This window comes from Anomaloglossus baeobatrachus, chromosome 5 (assembly GCF_048569485.1).
Source record: "Anomaloglossus baeobatrachus isolate aAnoBae1 chromosome 5, aAnoBae1.hap1, whole genome shotgun sequence".
Classification (NCBI taxonomy): Eukaryota; Metazoa; Chordata; class Amphibia; order Anura; family Aromobatidae; genus Anomaloglossus; species Anomaloglossus baeobatrachus.
Genome location: NC_134357.1, coordinates 111,864,204 through 111,879,151, shown reverse-complemented (window position 1 = coordinate 111,879,151; position 14,948 = coordinate 111,864,204). Strand labels below are relative to the sequence as shown.

Here is a 14,948-nt window from a genome sequence, read left to right as displayed (position 1 = left end):
TTTTGGTTATTTAACCCCTCACAGTCAAATCTTTATTTTGTGGATAACTTTTGGTACAGGCAGGTACAAGTTTAGGGATCCCTTAGGAAATCCCAGGGAGAGTCATCGGTAAGTGGGGGCATCATTTGCGCTTTTTAGGGTTCGACCGCAGCAAGGTATGGCCATCCCTTAAGGACATTCATAGGGCCCTGTAGTATTTGTATTTTGTATACATTTACTCTCACTCCCTTATGTCGTCTAGTTTCCTGTCTGTTATCTTTTTTAATGGAGTTCTTCACTCATTGTATTTTTTAAAGCATATTTAATAAATTAGTAAGTTTTAGGATTTTTTTTCTGTTAACCAAGGATGCACGCATGCAGCATTTCTGCAAAATAAATCCATATTTCTGAACATAAGTTAATATACCACAAAAAAAAAACCTTTTGGTTTTTTTTTTTAAATAATTTTTGTTTCCAGTGGTACAATAGAGGCGATTCTAAAATATAATTTCTCATATGCCACTTCATTGATTTTGGTGGCTACTAATAAAAACCAGATGATGAAGAGAAGATGAATTCCAACCAAAGGATTATAATAGGAAACTAATATAAAGATGGAATATTTTATTATCCTGGAATAGTCTGGTTCACTGTGTACTTAAAAGAAGCAAGCTTTCCTTTATAATATTACGAGTGGCTTTCAGTCATGTAGGGGATTAGGGTTTCCTAGTTACAGGATACACTATTATCAGTTATTGAGTGAGAAGAATATCTAGAAGATTTGGTGGGCCACAAATTGGCTTGTGGAGAACATTAGTTGTTCTCTCTCCTTTACTAGGCTGTTTTATATCAGAAAGTATGGAAAATATAAGAATATTCTTCCTTTTACCCCAAGAATTTAGAAATTCAATTTATTTATTTTGCACTATCCTTTTTGATGCTTATGGTACCACTCCAGCTTTTTTTTTCAGCACTGAAGTAATGATTTTAATCTAAGTCCCCTACCCCTACATCTATCCTTGTTCTCCAGTGTCTTCCTCTTTTACTGGTGTCACTCTGGTTCCATGGTGCCAATCTGGTGACAAAAACTTCAGAGAGTCAGAAGTTATGTCACAAGCTGTTACGCTCATCAAGGTTGCGGTGAGCAGGAGTGGATCCACTGGATCACAGGAGGGACCTGGGCTTACCCCGAGGGGCTTAACTAAGCTCCTACTGGGTATTCACCAGAGCCTCTGATGGTGAGGATGGGCTTGGTTGCTGGTAGAAGGTGCCACTCCCAGGGCAGTGTCCGGAACTGTAGCAGCAGATCCCTAGGTTAATGGTAGGCTAAGTTGCGGACAGGTACAAATTCAGGTGCAGTTGGGATGGCTTATGCAGACAGTATGGCTGGTGCAGGCAGGTACAGAGTGTACATCAGATACTATCAGGTATGGGAAGGCGAGAACAGGTATGGGTAATGGACACAGGTGAAATGGGACTTGACAACTAAACTAAGTCAGCTCGTTGCTTAGGCACTTCCCCTAAGGGTTGGATACCTTAAGTCCCTATTGCCACTCAGCCGTAGACTGAGAGGCACTTCCGGGTATTGGTGCACTGCCACAATATGAACAGGATCACAGGAGGGACCTGGGCTTACCCCGACATGGCAGGGGCTTAGCTAAGCTCCTACTGGGTATTCACTAAAGCCTCTGATGGTGAGGATGGGCTTGGTTGCTGGTAGACACCAGGTGCCACTCCCAGGGCAGTGTCCGGAACTGTAGCAGCAGATCCCTAGGCTAATGGATAGGCTAAGTTGCGGACAGGTACAAATTCAGGTGCAGTTGGGATGGCTTATGCAGACAGTATGGCTGGTGCAGGCAGGTACAGAGTGTACATCAGATACTATCAGGTATGGGAAGACGAGAACAGGTATGGGTAATGGACTCAGTTGAAATGGGACCTGACAACTAAACTAAGTCAGCTCGTTGCTTAGACACTTCCCCTAAAGGTTGGATACCGTAAGTCCCTATTGCCACTCAGCTGTAGACTGAGAGGCACTTTCGGGTATTGGTGCACTGCCACAATATGAACAGGGAAGGAGCGTGCGTGCCTTATGCCCACTCCCGGATTATGATTACTTTCAGCACTCTATTATCTGTGTGCCCATACTAATAGGTTAGGTACGTCAAATGGGGTGACAGATTCCCTTTAAAATCTAGACGTGTCAGGCAAATTCGGAGATCATATTTGGAATCAGTGCTTTCAATTTAGTATAAGTCATATGTTTTTCTCGCCGTAGAAAAATCATTTTTGCTCAATGTTATAAAAGTTTACGAATAAAGCCTTGGTAGGATTTTATCCGCTGACTACAATTTCTTATATTTCTTCTCAATGATCTCTGCAGCGGTAAACACCTCTGTGAATCTCAATGCAGCCCCTCCGCTGCGGGCGGTCCGCCGTAAATACGTTCTGTGGGATCTCACTCGATATAGTGATGATTGTTTGAGCACTATAAATATCCGCTGATGATTGATTTGAAGCCCAAATTATCATGCTTGGAATCTCATACCCACAAGTCTTGCCAATTTATACTGCAAACATATTTTAGAGATTTTCGACAATCTCACAAACAATACTGACACTAAAATACAGTGAATTTTATTCAAGCGAGCACGCTGTGGAAAATCCGCTGTATTTTTACTACTTGTAAACGTACCTTCCAGCCGCTTACAAACTGACAAGTCTTAATTCTCTCCATTTTGTAGAAGGGCATTTTATAACAAAACAAATAGCTTCTACTTTTGGGTGGAAGGGGGGTGTCTTTATTTTGTTAGTTTTTTGCTGTTTTTTTTAAGCCATCAAGCTCCTATGGTTCATACATAATGCTAACAGTAATAAGTCTGCTCAGCAAGATTGTTGGGACCACCTTAAAATTTTATTAGTACAGTAAGATGGGTGATTACTTATGCCAACTCTGGTACTATTCACAAGTTTTCATGTAAAAAAAAAATACCATGGAGTTCAAGTGTCTTTCATTACTTTTTTATTGTTGCCATTTTTTATATTACAACATTTTTTTAAATTTGTTTTCAAGTTCTATAGGGAATCCTACTATAGGTGTAAGTGCCAAAATAAAAAAAAATCCATACACATAGTATTATCCATTTTGGAAAAAGAACACTGACATCCAAGAATACTGTCGCGGGCGGAGGAGGGGACGCTGCGCTCTCCCACTGCTTGGGTCCGGCTGCCGCTGCTGCTGCGGCCGCTGCTGCTCGGTGGCTCGAGCGATGGGCCGGATCCCGGGGACTCGAGCGGCGCTCCTCGCCCGTGAGTGAAAAGGGGTTTGGTTTTTGGGGATTTATTGTCCGTGACGCCACCCACGGTTGTGGTGATTTTTGGTAACACCACCGCTGCTCTGTATGGGGATCCCGGGAGCGGTGACAGGGAGCAGCAGAGTTGTTAGCTCTCCCCTCCGTGGGTAGAGGTTGGTTGTCCCGGGGCCCAGTGATGGGGTGGAGGATGAGGGATGGCAGGCCAGGTGCGGGGTCTGGTGAGGTGCAGGGTCGCGGGGGGGCAGCGCTGTGCCTTACGGCACGGTGGTACTCACTCAGCCTGAGACGGTGACACAGTTCCCGGTAAAACACACGGCTGGAAAGACGGTTCCCACGGACGGCTGCTGTTGCTTTTCCCCGGTAGTTTACGGTGACTGTCTCTTTCCCTGCACCTTGTGTAATGTTGGTAGCGATGGGTTCCCACCGGTATCCCGCTCCCCGACTTGGATATGGGCCGGAGGAGCCCCTCTTTGCCCGCAGGCGCTGGCCCTGAGAAACTGGTGCCTTGGCGGTGGCGGTGGCTCTCTCATACGGTTGGACTGTTGCCTTCAATCGGGACTTAGTTGTTTGGAAACCCGGAGGTCCCCTTCACTGACGGATTTGGCAAATTTACGGCGACTCCTAGCCTTGCCGGGATCCGAAAGGCCCCTGCCAATGGTGCTGGCTTCTCCTTGTGTACCGGTCCGGTACCGCCGGGTCATCACCCGTCCACGGTCCTCACGGCACCTCCGATAGGCCACTCCTGCAGACGGTCACCGCCGTCTGCTAACCTTGCTGTCTCTGTCCGGGGCACACACCCGAACTAACTTCAGGCTCTGTTGCTGTCACTTTTCTCCTCACACTTGCTCCTCTACCACTCAACTCCTCTCCCTAACTTCACTCTAACTCTTCTGCACTCAAGCTCTGCCTGAGCTAAACTCTCCCTCTGACTGCCTGTGTTTTCCCTCCTCCAGGACTGTGAACTCCTTGGTGGGTGGAGACCAACCTGGCTCCACCCCCTGGTGTGGACATCAGCCCCTGGTGAAGGCAACAAGGATTTCTGGTCTAGCTTTGATGTGCCTAACCGGGGTGTAGGGTGTGGTGATGTCATTACCTGTGACCCCTGGCTTGTCCAGGGCGTCACAATACCACCAAAGTGCCTCAGTCCAAAACACATTGGGGATACATTAATTATCTGGCTAAAATGTAGAAAACATAAACCTAGATGAGAATAAAAATAGTGTATCTCGCATTACTTAAAGCGCACCAATCACCAGGATGTTCCTCTATAACCTAAAGCCAGGGCTATACTGGCACTATCAGGCTGATTCTATACATACCTTTAGTTGTCAGCTAGGATGTATAGGTTTTGAAACACAAGCAAGTAAAATTTGTAAAATGAGCAACTTTCTGAGTGGCAGCAGCTACCGATCAGCTGATATCTGGGGTGGGTATTCATAGTGATTCCTGTCCCCCTGCCTGTCCATTCTCCCCCTCTTATTTATGCTAATTCTATTATAGAATAATTTTACTAAGTGACTAGAAGGACCTGTGCTGATGTCATAGCCAAGTGACCAGAAGGGGCGGGGCAAAAATAATGTTGCTTCCTGGTATCAGCTATGTTGGTTGAGGTCCTGCCCTTTTATGTAAGATTAAATCCAATCAAGCAACCATAATATCTTTAGAGATAATAGACATCTTGGTAAAAAGGTGGTCAGTGGAGATGATCCTCAGGCTGTAGATGGGTGAGATAATTCCATTTTCATTCTAATACTATATGCTCTAATTTAGGTATGTAATCTTATCCATCGTTAACATTTGGATTAGCCCACTATTGACCAAGTGATTGTCATGATAAGTATTTATAGGTTTATGGCATAGTTGTACCACTGTCAGTTATCTCTAAAAATATTATGGTTACTTGATTGGATTTAGTTATTTTCTGCATGGTGTTGTAACTCTGTGCTTGTTATAACCGCATTTCCATCATTACAACATTTACCTTTATTGAATTTGGGCAGTCTAGATTTTGACTGCAACGGTGTTCAATACTCCATTAATTGGCTGAAATACCACAGCAGGACGGAAGGATTGATTGTCCGCTTTGTGGTTATATCTTTTTGATTTTAATAATCACATCTGTGTTAACAATTTGTCGTATTTTAAATACTTAAATAAAAGTTATTCTTTAAAATTCTCACATTATAAAGGTTATAATAGATCTGAAAAATAATCCGACTTTTCTTAATCTGAAAAAAAACTAGAAAGAAAAAGCTTTACATCACCCCTTCCCTGATTTTGAAAATAAAGATAAAAAAAATAAAAAATATTATACCAAGAAATATGTATATTTATGTAAAAACAAAAATGAACAAAAAAATTACAAAATTACGTATTGCCGCGTCTGGAACAACCCGGTCTATAACACTGACACACTAGTGAACAACGTGAAAAAAAAAACATAGCAAAATCTGTCTTTTCATCATAGAGTGGAATAAAACGCAATCAGAAAGTCATATATAAATAAAAATGGTGCCGCTGCAAACGTCATCCTGTCCTGCAAATACAGGATATTATATACAGCCGCATCAGCTAAAAAATAAAAAAAAAGCTAATACACTCAGAATACAAACATTTATAATATGAATATAAAAACATTTTTTCTTTCTCTAAAATTGTTGGGTTTGTTTGAAAGAGACAAAACTTAAAAAAACAATATAAATGTGATATAGCTGTATTCATACTGACCTGAATAATAAAGCTGTCTTATCAATTTTATGACATGTTGAACGGCTTAAAGAAAAAAAAATTGAATTGGTGTTCTTGATTACGCCTCACAAAAAAATACAGAATAGAAAGAGATCAAAAAATATTATGAGTATAAATAAAAACTCTAACTCATATTGCAAAAAATAAGCCCTCACATGACTCTCAGCAGAAGAAAAACACAAAACAAAACTATATGCTTCAAAATTCGGTGATGCAAAAACCTTTATTTTGTAAAAAAGCATTTTTTTTTTAGTGTGATAGAAGCCGAAACCTTAAAAAAAATACATAAATCTGGTATTGCTACAATCGTACTGACCTGAGGAATAAAGAAGCCTAATCACTTATACTGCAAGATGAACAGCATGAAAAATAAATAAGTAAAGCCAACTGCTTCAACTGCTGTTGATTTGTTCATTCTGCCTCCCAAAGATCTCAGTAAGGCCTCTTTGACATTCATGATGATTCTGGTACATATGTGCTAGTTTTTATACGTACCAGAATCACGGACATACGCAGACCCAGTAAAGTCAATGGGTCTGCGCACACATCAGTGATTTTTCACTGACCGTGTCTCCGTGCGGTGTACACGCGTGTCCTTGATTGCCACACAAGTCCGTTTTTTTCTGGCATCACTTGTCCCATGGACCACACTATGGTTTGATCCATGCAACATGTACCAGAAAAACACGGACATTGAAAATAAAAAGCTTTTTAAACTCCCCTTCGCCAGTGATGCTGTGTTCGACAGCTGCTCTCTGCTTCTTCCTGGCCGGCTCATTACTGGCATGCATATTCATTTATGCAGGCACAGCCGACCCAGAAGTAGCTGAAGCGGTGAGATACACAGTGGCCGGATGCAGCAGAGCCGGGGAGTTCAGCACCACGGACAGCAGGAATGGGACAGGTGAGTTTATCACAGAGCACGGATCACGGATTGCACATGCACAACCCACATTTGTCGTGAATCACGGCACATGGAGGGACATATGCATTTTTAACACGTCAGTGAAAAATATATGTGTTTTTCACTCACGTGTGAAACAGGCCTGAGGCTCAGCTCTCATTTATCCTGTGCTATACAGTTAGTGCTTACATCGGGGATTTCATGTAAATCTCTCAAAAGCGTGATTCAGACAAAATTCCCAACTCAAACTTCACTGTAGAGGGGCAGAGGGAGTCACTTTAAAATCCCCTCTGGCCTGTGCCCTTGCGGCGTTCATCTTTTTATGGGTCTTTTTAGGCGGGCACAAAAGTATGGCCAACAACAGTTTTTGTACACCTTTGAAAATAAGGGCACTGCTGATCAGAGGCCAAACGGAGGCCGGAGTAATTCTGCTGCCTCATTAGTGAATGGATCCATCGTGGGCTTCACTTGATTCACATATTTTGGAGATGCAGATGGAAAACCAAATGCTCAGGTCAAAGCACAAGATAAATGTGAACTAATCAAAAATATTCTGTACCACAAGTTGCTACCAATAGCATTCAACCCGGAAAAAACAAGTTCCTACTCAGGTCCATTATTTGTTAACGGAAAAATAGGGGGCTTCCACGTTACTGGTAGCACAATCCTCTGGAAATCTCCCGCCCAAAAAGAAATGCAGCAAAATTTGTGCTCATAAAATGAAATGCCCTTCTCTCCCTTCTGAACCCCACAGAGTGCCTACACCACAGTTAATGTCCACATGTTTGGCATTGTTGTAGTGAGGAAAGCCTGCTTATTTTATAGGATGAGTGTGTCTCCAGAAGCATGAGCTGGGTACAATGTATGGGCACTACAATGTACTGGGCACTACAATTTACTGAGCACTACTAGAGCTTATTTGCAATTTTTAATTCTACAGCATTCACTGCGTGTGACTCCATGGGTGTTTTCCAGAGACAAAATTGCCATTACACCCATAGCTGAACTCCCAGAGGGGTGTAAGTTCCAAAATGTGGTCACTTGAGGGTGTCTATTGGTGCTCCTTCCCTTCCATGCTCTGCTGTGCACCTAAACAGCAGTTTTCTATCACATATGGGGCATCAGCGTACTCAAGAAAATTTGCACTACAAATAATATGGTCCATTTTTTTCCTGTTACCCTAGTCAAATTTAAAATTTAAAATTTTGGGCAAAAGTAAGATGTTTATGGAAAAAATGTATTTTTTCATTTTCACATTTCAACTTGATAAAATGTTGTCAAGCACTTGTTGGTTCCTTTGAGGGGTGTAGTTCTCAAAAAGCTCTGACTTGTGGGGAGTTTCCACTATTTAGGCACATCAGGGTCTCTGCAAACATAACATGGCTACCGCTATCTATTCCAGACAATTTTGAGTTCCAAAATGAAATATCGTGCCTTCCCTTCTGAGCCCTGCCATGCGCCCAAACAGTAGTTTCCACTACATATGGGGTATCAACGTACTCAGGAGAAATTGCACAAAAAATTGTATGTTCCAATTTCTCCTGCTAGCCTTGTAAAAATGAAGAATTTGGGGCTAAAGCAACATTTTTTGCTGGAAAAATTTCATTTTTTCCTTCTACATTGCTTTAGTTTTTGGGGAGCACTTAAAGGGTTAATAGAGTTCTTTAATGTGGTTTTGAGTACTTTGAGGTGTGCAGTTTTATAATAGTGTCATGTTTTGGTAGTTTCTGTCACTTAGGATCGTCACAGTCATTTCAAATGTGATGTGGGCCCAAAAAAGATTGTTTTTGTAAATTTGGTTGGAAAAATGAGAAATTGCTGATAAAAAGTTAGAAGGGTTAAACATTTACCAAAAAAAAATGGTACTTATGTAAAGTAGACATGTGGCAAATTGTATATGTTAATGATTTTGTGTGATATAATTATCTGGTTTAAGGGTATCAAAATTTAAAGTTCGAAAATTGTGAAATCTTCAAATTTTTTGACAAATTTTTGTTATTTTCATAAATAAACACAAATTATATCGACCAAAATTTACCATTAACATAAAGTACAATGTGATATGAAAAAAAACATTTTCATAATCGTGGGATTTGTGAAGGCATTTCAGAGTTATTATCTTAAAGAGTTAAAATGACCCTGGTCAGAATTGGAATATTTAGGGCTTGTGCGCACATTGCGTCGTGTCACTGCATAAAATTCTGCCGCGATTGGACAGCTCATGTGCGACTCAAATCGCTGCAGAAACACTGTACAATGGATGTGTCGCGGGCAGAGGAGGGGACGCTGCGCTCTCCCACTGCTCGGGTCCGGCCGCGGCTGCTGCTGCTGCTCGGTGGTGGCTCGAGAGGTGGGCGGGATCCCAGGGACTCGAGCGGCGCTCCTCGCCCGTGAGTGAAAAGGGTGGGGATTGGATGGTGGGGATTTGGTTATTGTCCGTGACGCCACCCACTGTTGTGGTGATATTGGTGACACCACCACTGCTCTGGACGGGGATCCCAGGAGCGATTACTGGGAGCAGCCTGGATGCTAGTTCTCCCCTTCGTGGGTAGGGGGTTGGTTGTCCCGGGGCCCGGTGATGGGGTAGGGATGGATGGCAAGCGGGTTACCGGGCCTGGCGAGGTGCAGGGTCGCGGGGGCAGCGCTGTGCCGCACGGCACAGTGGTACTCACTCAGCCAATGATGAGGACACAGTTCTCGGTAAAACACACGGCTGCATGGACGGGTCCCACAGACGGCTGCGGTGTTTCTCCTCCCGGCAGGTTGATGGTGACTGCCTTTCCCTGCACCTATGTAGTGTAACGGTTCCAATGGGTTCCCACCGGTAAACCGCTCCCCAGCTTGGATGGGTGCTGAAGGAGCCCCTTTTTCCCGCAGGCTCTGGCCCTGGGAACCTTAGCCTTGGCGGTGACTGTGTTTCCCTCTCTCGGTTGGACTGTTGCCTTCTGACGGGACTTGGCTGCTGGGAAACCCAGGAGGTTCCCTTCGCTAACGGATTTGGCAAATTCACGGTGACTCCTAGCCTTTCCAGGGTCCGTAAGCCCCCGCCGGATGGTGCTGGCTTCTCTTTGCGTACCGGTCCGGTACCGCCAGGCCACCGCCCGTCCACGGTCCTTACGGTTAGCTCCAATAGGCCACTCCTGCAGACGGTCACCACCGTCTGCCAACCTTGCTGATCCATCCGGGCCACACACCCGGACCAACTTCAGTCTGCTCCTCTACCACTTTCCTTCCTCTCACTTCCACTTCCAAACTGAACTCACTGCCTCTTTTCCCGCCTCCAGGACTGTGAACTCCTCGGTCCAACTGCCTGGCCCACCCCCTGGTGTGAACATCAGCCCCTGGAGGAAGGCAACAAGGGTTTGTGTCTGACTTCGGTGTGCCTGACCGGGAGTGTGGGGTGTGTAGGTGTTGTGCTGTGATGACCTGGCTTGTCCAGGGCGCCAAAAATGCATTGTTTCTACAGAAAAAAATGCCGATTTCATGCGCTCGGGATGCTGCCCCCACCATAGACAGAGTGGGAGCAGCATCCAAAGTACACAGAATAATTGACATGCTCAATTTTAAACGCAGTGATTTTGTAAAATTTTTACACTCAAATCGCTGCGTTCAAAAAAGCATCGTGCACACGGATTATACACAATCTTCATAGATTGTGCAGGGGACGCAGGACGCATGTATTTACGCTGCAGTGCTAGTGCTAGACGCTGCGTAAACGCATGAAACTACGCAACGTGCGCATGAGCCCTTAGACTGGTCAGGAAGGTGAAAACAGACTTGGTGGTGAAGGGGTTGATAGTAGAAATTATGGGTTAAGTTTGATATATAAAATTGTTGTATTCAATAATTCCCCCCTTGCATGTGAAACCGACTTTGAACAAATTTAAAGACTATCGCATGCAACAATTGTTTCCTGTGTTGCATCAATGACTAAATTACTGTGATGCCGCAGCTTTAGGGCTCATTCAGACATCAGTTTTTCATGAAAAACTGCTATCCATATTTTTTTAGAGATAGCACTTGTACCTATTATAGTCTATGGAACTGTTTACATGTCCATGAGCTTTTGGGTCAAGTGGTCTGTGAAAAATCCCTGAGACATGTCTAAATTTTGTGTCAGATCAAATCTGGCAAGGTAAGTCTGCGGTCCATGAAAACAAACAGATAGTAGTGATGTATGAGCACTGCCATGCTCTGACTGGTGCTCGATACTTGCAACATGCAGTTAAAGTGAACCTGTCGGGTGCGATATGCACCCAAAGCCACGAGCAGTTCTGGGTGCGTATTACTAATCCCTGCCTAACTGTCCCTGTATCTAGTAGCATAGATGAAGACATCTTTACAAAAAGTATTTCTAAAGATCCTTTATGATATGCTAATGAGTGCAGGGACTAGTCGTGATGGCGTTAGATTCTGCGCTCATTCCTCCCTCTTAGCATGGTATCACAGCCACAGGGGCGTACTAACTTACTAGTCATTGCTAGATCACCAGCGGTAACACATGTACCTGTGTTTGCTGTGACCGCTGATCTGAATGCTGGGCACTTCCGGGTGGTCATCTGTAGTACAAAGCTGGGTGTACGCCTCCCGGCTTCAGAGAGGTCTAGTGCGCATGACCGGAAGTGTCTTCTTATCAGCGGTGGCAGCGAAACAGGTAAGCACATCACCGCTAACGATGTTACATTGAATAACATGTTAGCAAGCCCCTGTAGGCGTGCTGCCATGCTAAGAGGACGGAAGGAGCACAGGAACGAACACCCTTGTGACTAGTCCCTGCACTCATTAGCATATGATAAAAGATTTGTAGAAATACTTTTTCTAAAGATCTCATTATCTATGCTACTATGAGTATGGGCTGGGACAGTTAGACAGGTATTAGCAATATGTACAAAGAAATGCTCATGGTTCTAGGTGCATATTGGACCTGACAGGTTCACTTTAATGCTCGAATGGACATGACTCTAGTACTCGAGTATAAGGCTAGTTTTACACTTGCGTTGGACGGGATCCATAGCATTGCGTTGTGTGACGCATGCAACGGATGCGTTGCATATAGTGGCACAACGCAATGCTACGGATCTTACAAAATAACGCAATCCGTTATAGGTTTTTTCCTTGACTTTACACATCTGGGCATGCGCAGGTGTGTAAAGACGGATGCGTTAACGGAATCCGTCAAATGACGCATTCTAATGGAATCCGCCACCATAGGCGTCCATCATAAAAACAACGGACGCCAGACTGATTCCTGCAGGTTGCGTTTTTTTGACACTCCGCCAAGCGCAGAAAAACGCTACATGCAGCGTCCATCCGCCCGACGCAGCATCAAAATAACGACGCTGCGACGTCCAGCGGATGCAACGCAGACACTTGCATTACAGTGCGTCGTCCATACAACTCTATGGAGAATAGCGCAGTGCGTTAACGGACTGCGCTATTCTCCATAGTGACGGAATCCGCTGAACGCAAGTGTGAAACTAGCCTAATGGAAGTCAATGGGGAACTCTAGCATTTTTTCGGGAAATCTTATGGAAAAATGCTTGAGTCCCCCATTGACTTCCAGTATACTCGGGTACTCGAATTGCACCCATCCAAGCGTCCAACTGCTTGTTACGAATACGGAGCACCCGAGCTTGTTAGTGCTCGCTCATCACTAACAGGCTTCACTTGGATGCTGAGTGATGGCCGTATTTCACAAAATATTAGTTAGAAGTTAAAAAAAAAAAAACTTTAGTGATGAAAATCGGAGACTGATAAAAATAACAGTTTTACAGATGAAACTCGGTCCAGAAGTCAGAATGAGCCTTTGAAAGGTTAAAGATGTACGGTTCACAGTCACCTCTGTAGGATAATCATTCATTTCCCTTTCCATACAGATGACTTGTGTTGTGGGGCACATAATTACATCCCCCCACCCTGCTCATTTTCAGGGTTGGATTTGTGTAGTGTAAGATGCAATTATCTGCCCCACTGTCCGCATGGCTTGTCAGGCTGATCACTAGTAGTGCGCTCTCTGGTAGCTGCGCTGTTAGCTCACACATTCCAATGCTGTGAGGCAGCAGTGTGAGGGCTGGTCACCCAGCCCAGCAATACTGAGCCAGCAACACACCAAAGCTCAACTCATTCACAACACAAGGGATACTATGGCTTGTGACCAGCAGCCAGCAGCGCAGAAATGTGAGGCCGCCATCACCCCAGGATCACACATGTCTGCAGACCATGCACTCTGCGCAGCCCCAGGGTAAGACACTGCACATATATTCCTGAATCATTAATCACAGCCACACTGACCATGTACATGTCAATGCCATAACTCCGACTACTCATGCAGAATATTGCTGATGAAACTGCATTAGAACTTTCCGGCTAGAAAAGCTCCAGCTCTGACTTGTGGTTATAGTATCATCATTATTATGGCGCTTGGCTGCGCATGTTTAGCTTTTTTGTGTTTATTGATTGTTTATTTATTACTCTGCAGTTTTTGTTTGTATTTATTACACCGCCGTTTTTGTTTGTATTTATTACACTGCCGTTTTTGTTTGCATTTATTACACCACCGTTTTTGTTTGTATTTATTACACCGCCGTTTTTGTTTGTATTTATTACACCGCCGTTTTTGTTTGCATTTATTACACCGCAGTTTTTTGTTTGTATTTATTACACCGCAGTTTTTTGTTTGTATTTATTACACCGCCGTTTTTGTTTGCATTTATTACACCGCAGTTTTTTGTTTGTATTTATTACAACACGGTTTTTGTTTGTATTTATTACACCGCCGGTTTTTGTTTGTATTTATTACACCGCAGTTTTTTGTTTGTATTTATTACAACACGGTTTTTGTTTGTATTTATTACACCGCCGGTTTTTGTTTGTATTTATTACACCGCCGTTTTTGTTTGTATTTATTACACCGCCGTTTTTGTTTGTATTTATTACACCACTGTTTTTGTTTGTATTTATTACACTGCCGTTTTTGTTTGTATTTATTACACCGCCATTTTTGTTTGTATTTATTACACTGCCGTTTTTGTTTGTATTTATTACACCGCCATTTTTGTTTGTATTTATTACACTGCGGTTTTTGTTTGTATTTATTACACCGCCGTTTTTGTTTGTATTTATTACACCGCCGTTTTTGTTTGTATTTATTACACTGCGGTTTTTGTTTGTATTTATTACACCGCTGTTTTTGTTTGCATTTATTACACCGCCGTTTTTGTTTGTATTTATTACACCGCCATTTTTGTTTGTATTTATTACACTGCGGTTTTTGTTTGTATTTATTACACTGCGGTTTTTGTTTGTATTTATTACACCGCCGTTTTTGTTTGTATTTATTACACCGCCATTTTTGTTTGTATTTATTACACTGCGGTTTTTGTTTGTATTTATTACACCGCCGTTTTTGTTTGTATTTATTACACCGCCGTTTTTGTTTGTATTTATTACACTGCGGTTTTTGTTTGTATTTATTACACCGCTGTTTTTGTTTGCATTTATTACACCGCCGTTTTTGTTTGCATTTATTACACCGCCGTTTTTGTTTGTATTTATTACACCTCGGTTTTTGTTTGCATTTATTACACCTCCGTTTTTGTTTGTATTTATTACACCACCGTTTTTGTTTGTATTTATTACACCACCGTTTTTGTTTGCATTTATTACACCACCGTTTTTGTTTGCATTTATTACACCACCGTTTTTGTTTGTATTTATTACACCTCGGTTTTTGTTTGCATTTATTACACCGCCGTTTTTGTTTGTATTTATTACACCACCGTTTTTGTTTGTATTTATTACACCACCGTTTTTGTTTGCATTTATTACACCACCGTTTTTGTTTGCATTTATTACACCGCCATTATTGTTTGTATTTATTACACCGCCGTTTTTGTTTGTATTTATTACACTGCCGTTTTTGTTTGTATTTATTACACCGCCGTTTTTGTTTGCATTTATTACACCGCCGTTTTTGTTTGCATTTATTACACCGCCGTTTTTGT

General features: G+C 42.8%; 1 protein-coding gene across 9 annotated transcripts in view; it reads left to right on the top strand.

Moving 5' to 3' along the window:
• The first annotated feature begins 13,086 nt into the window (after positions 1 to 13,086).
• Positions 13,087 to 14,948, top strand: part of PLCE1 (phospholipase C epsilon 1) — a 400,168-nt gene continuing 398,306 nt past the window's right edge. For all 9 annotated transcript variants that reach the window (XM_075348768.1, XM_075348766.1, XM_075348765.1 and 6 more), the window contains exon 1: positions 13,087 to 13,186. The gene's annotated coding sequence lies outside the window, so the exon portion shown is untranslated. The remainder of the gene's footprint in view (positions 13,187 to 14,948) is intronic.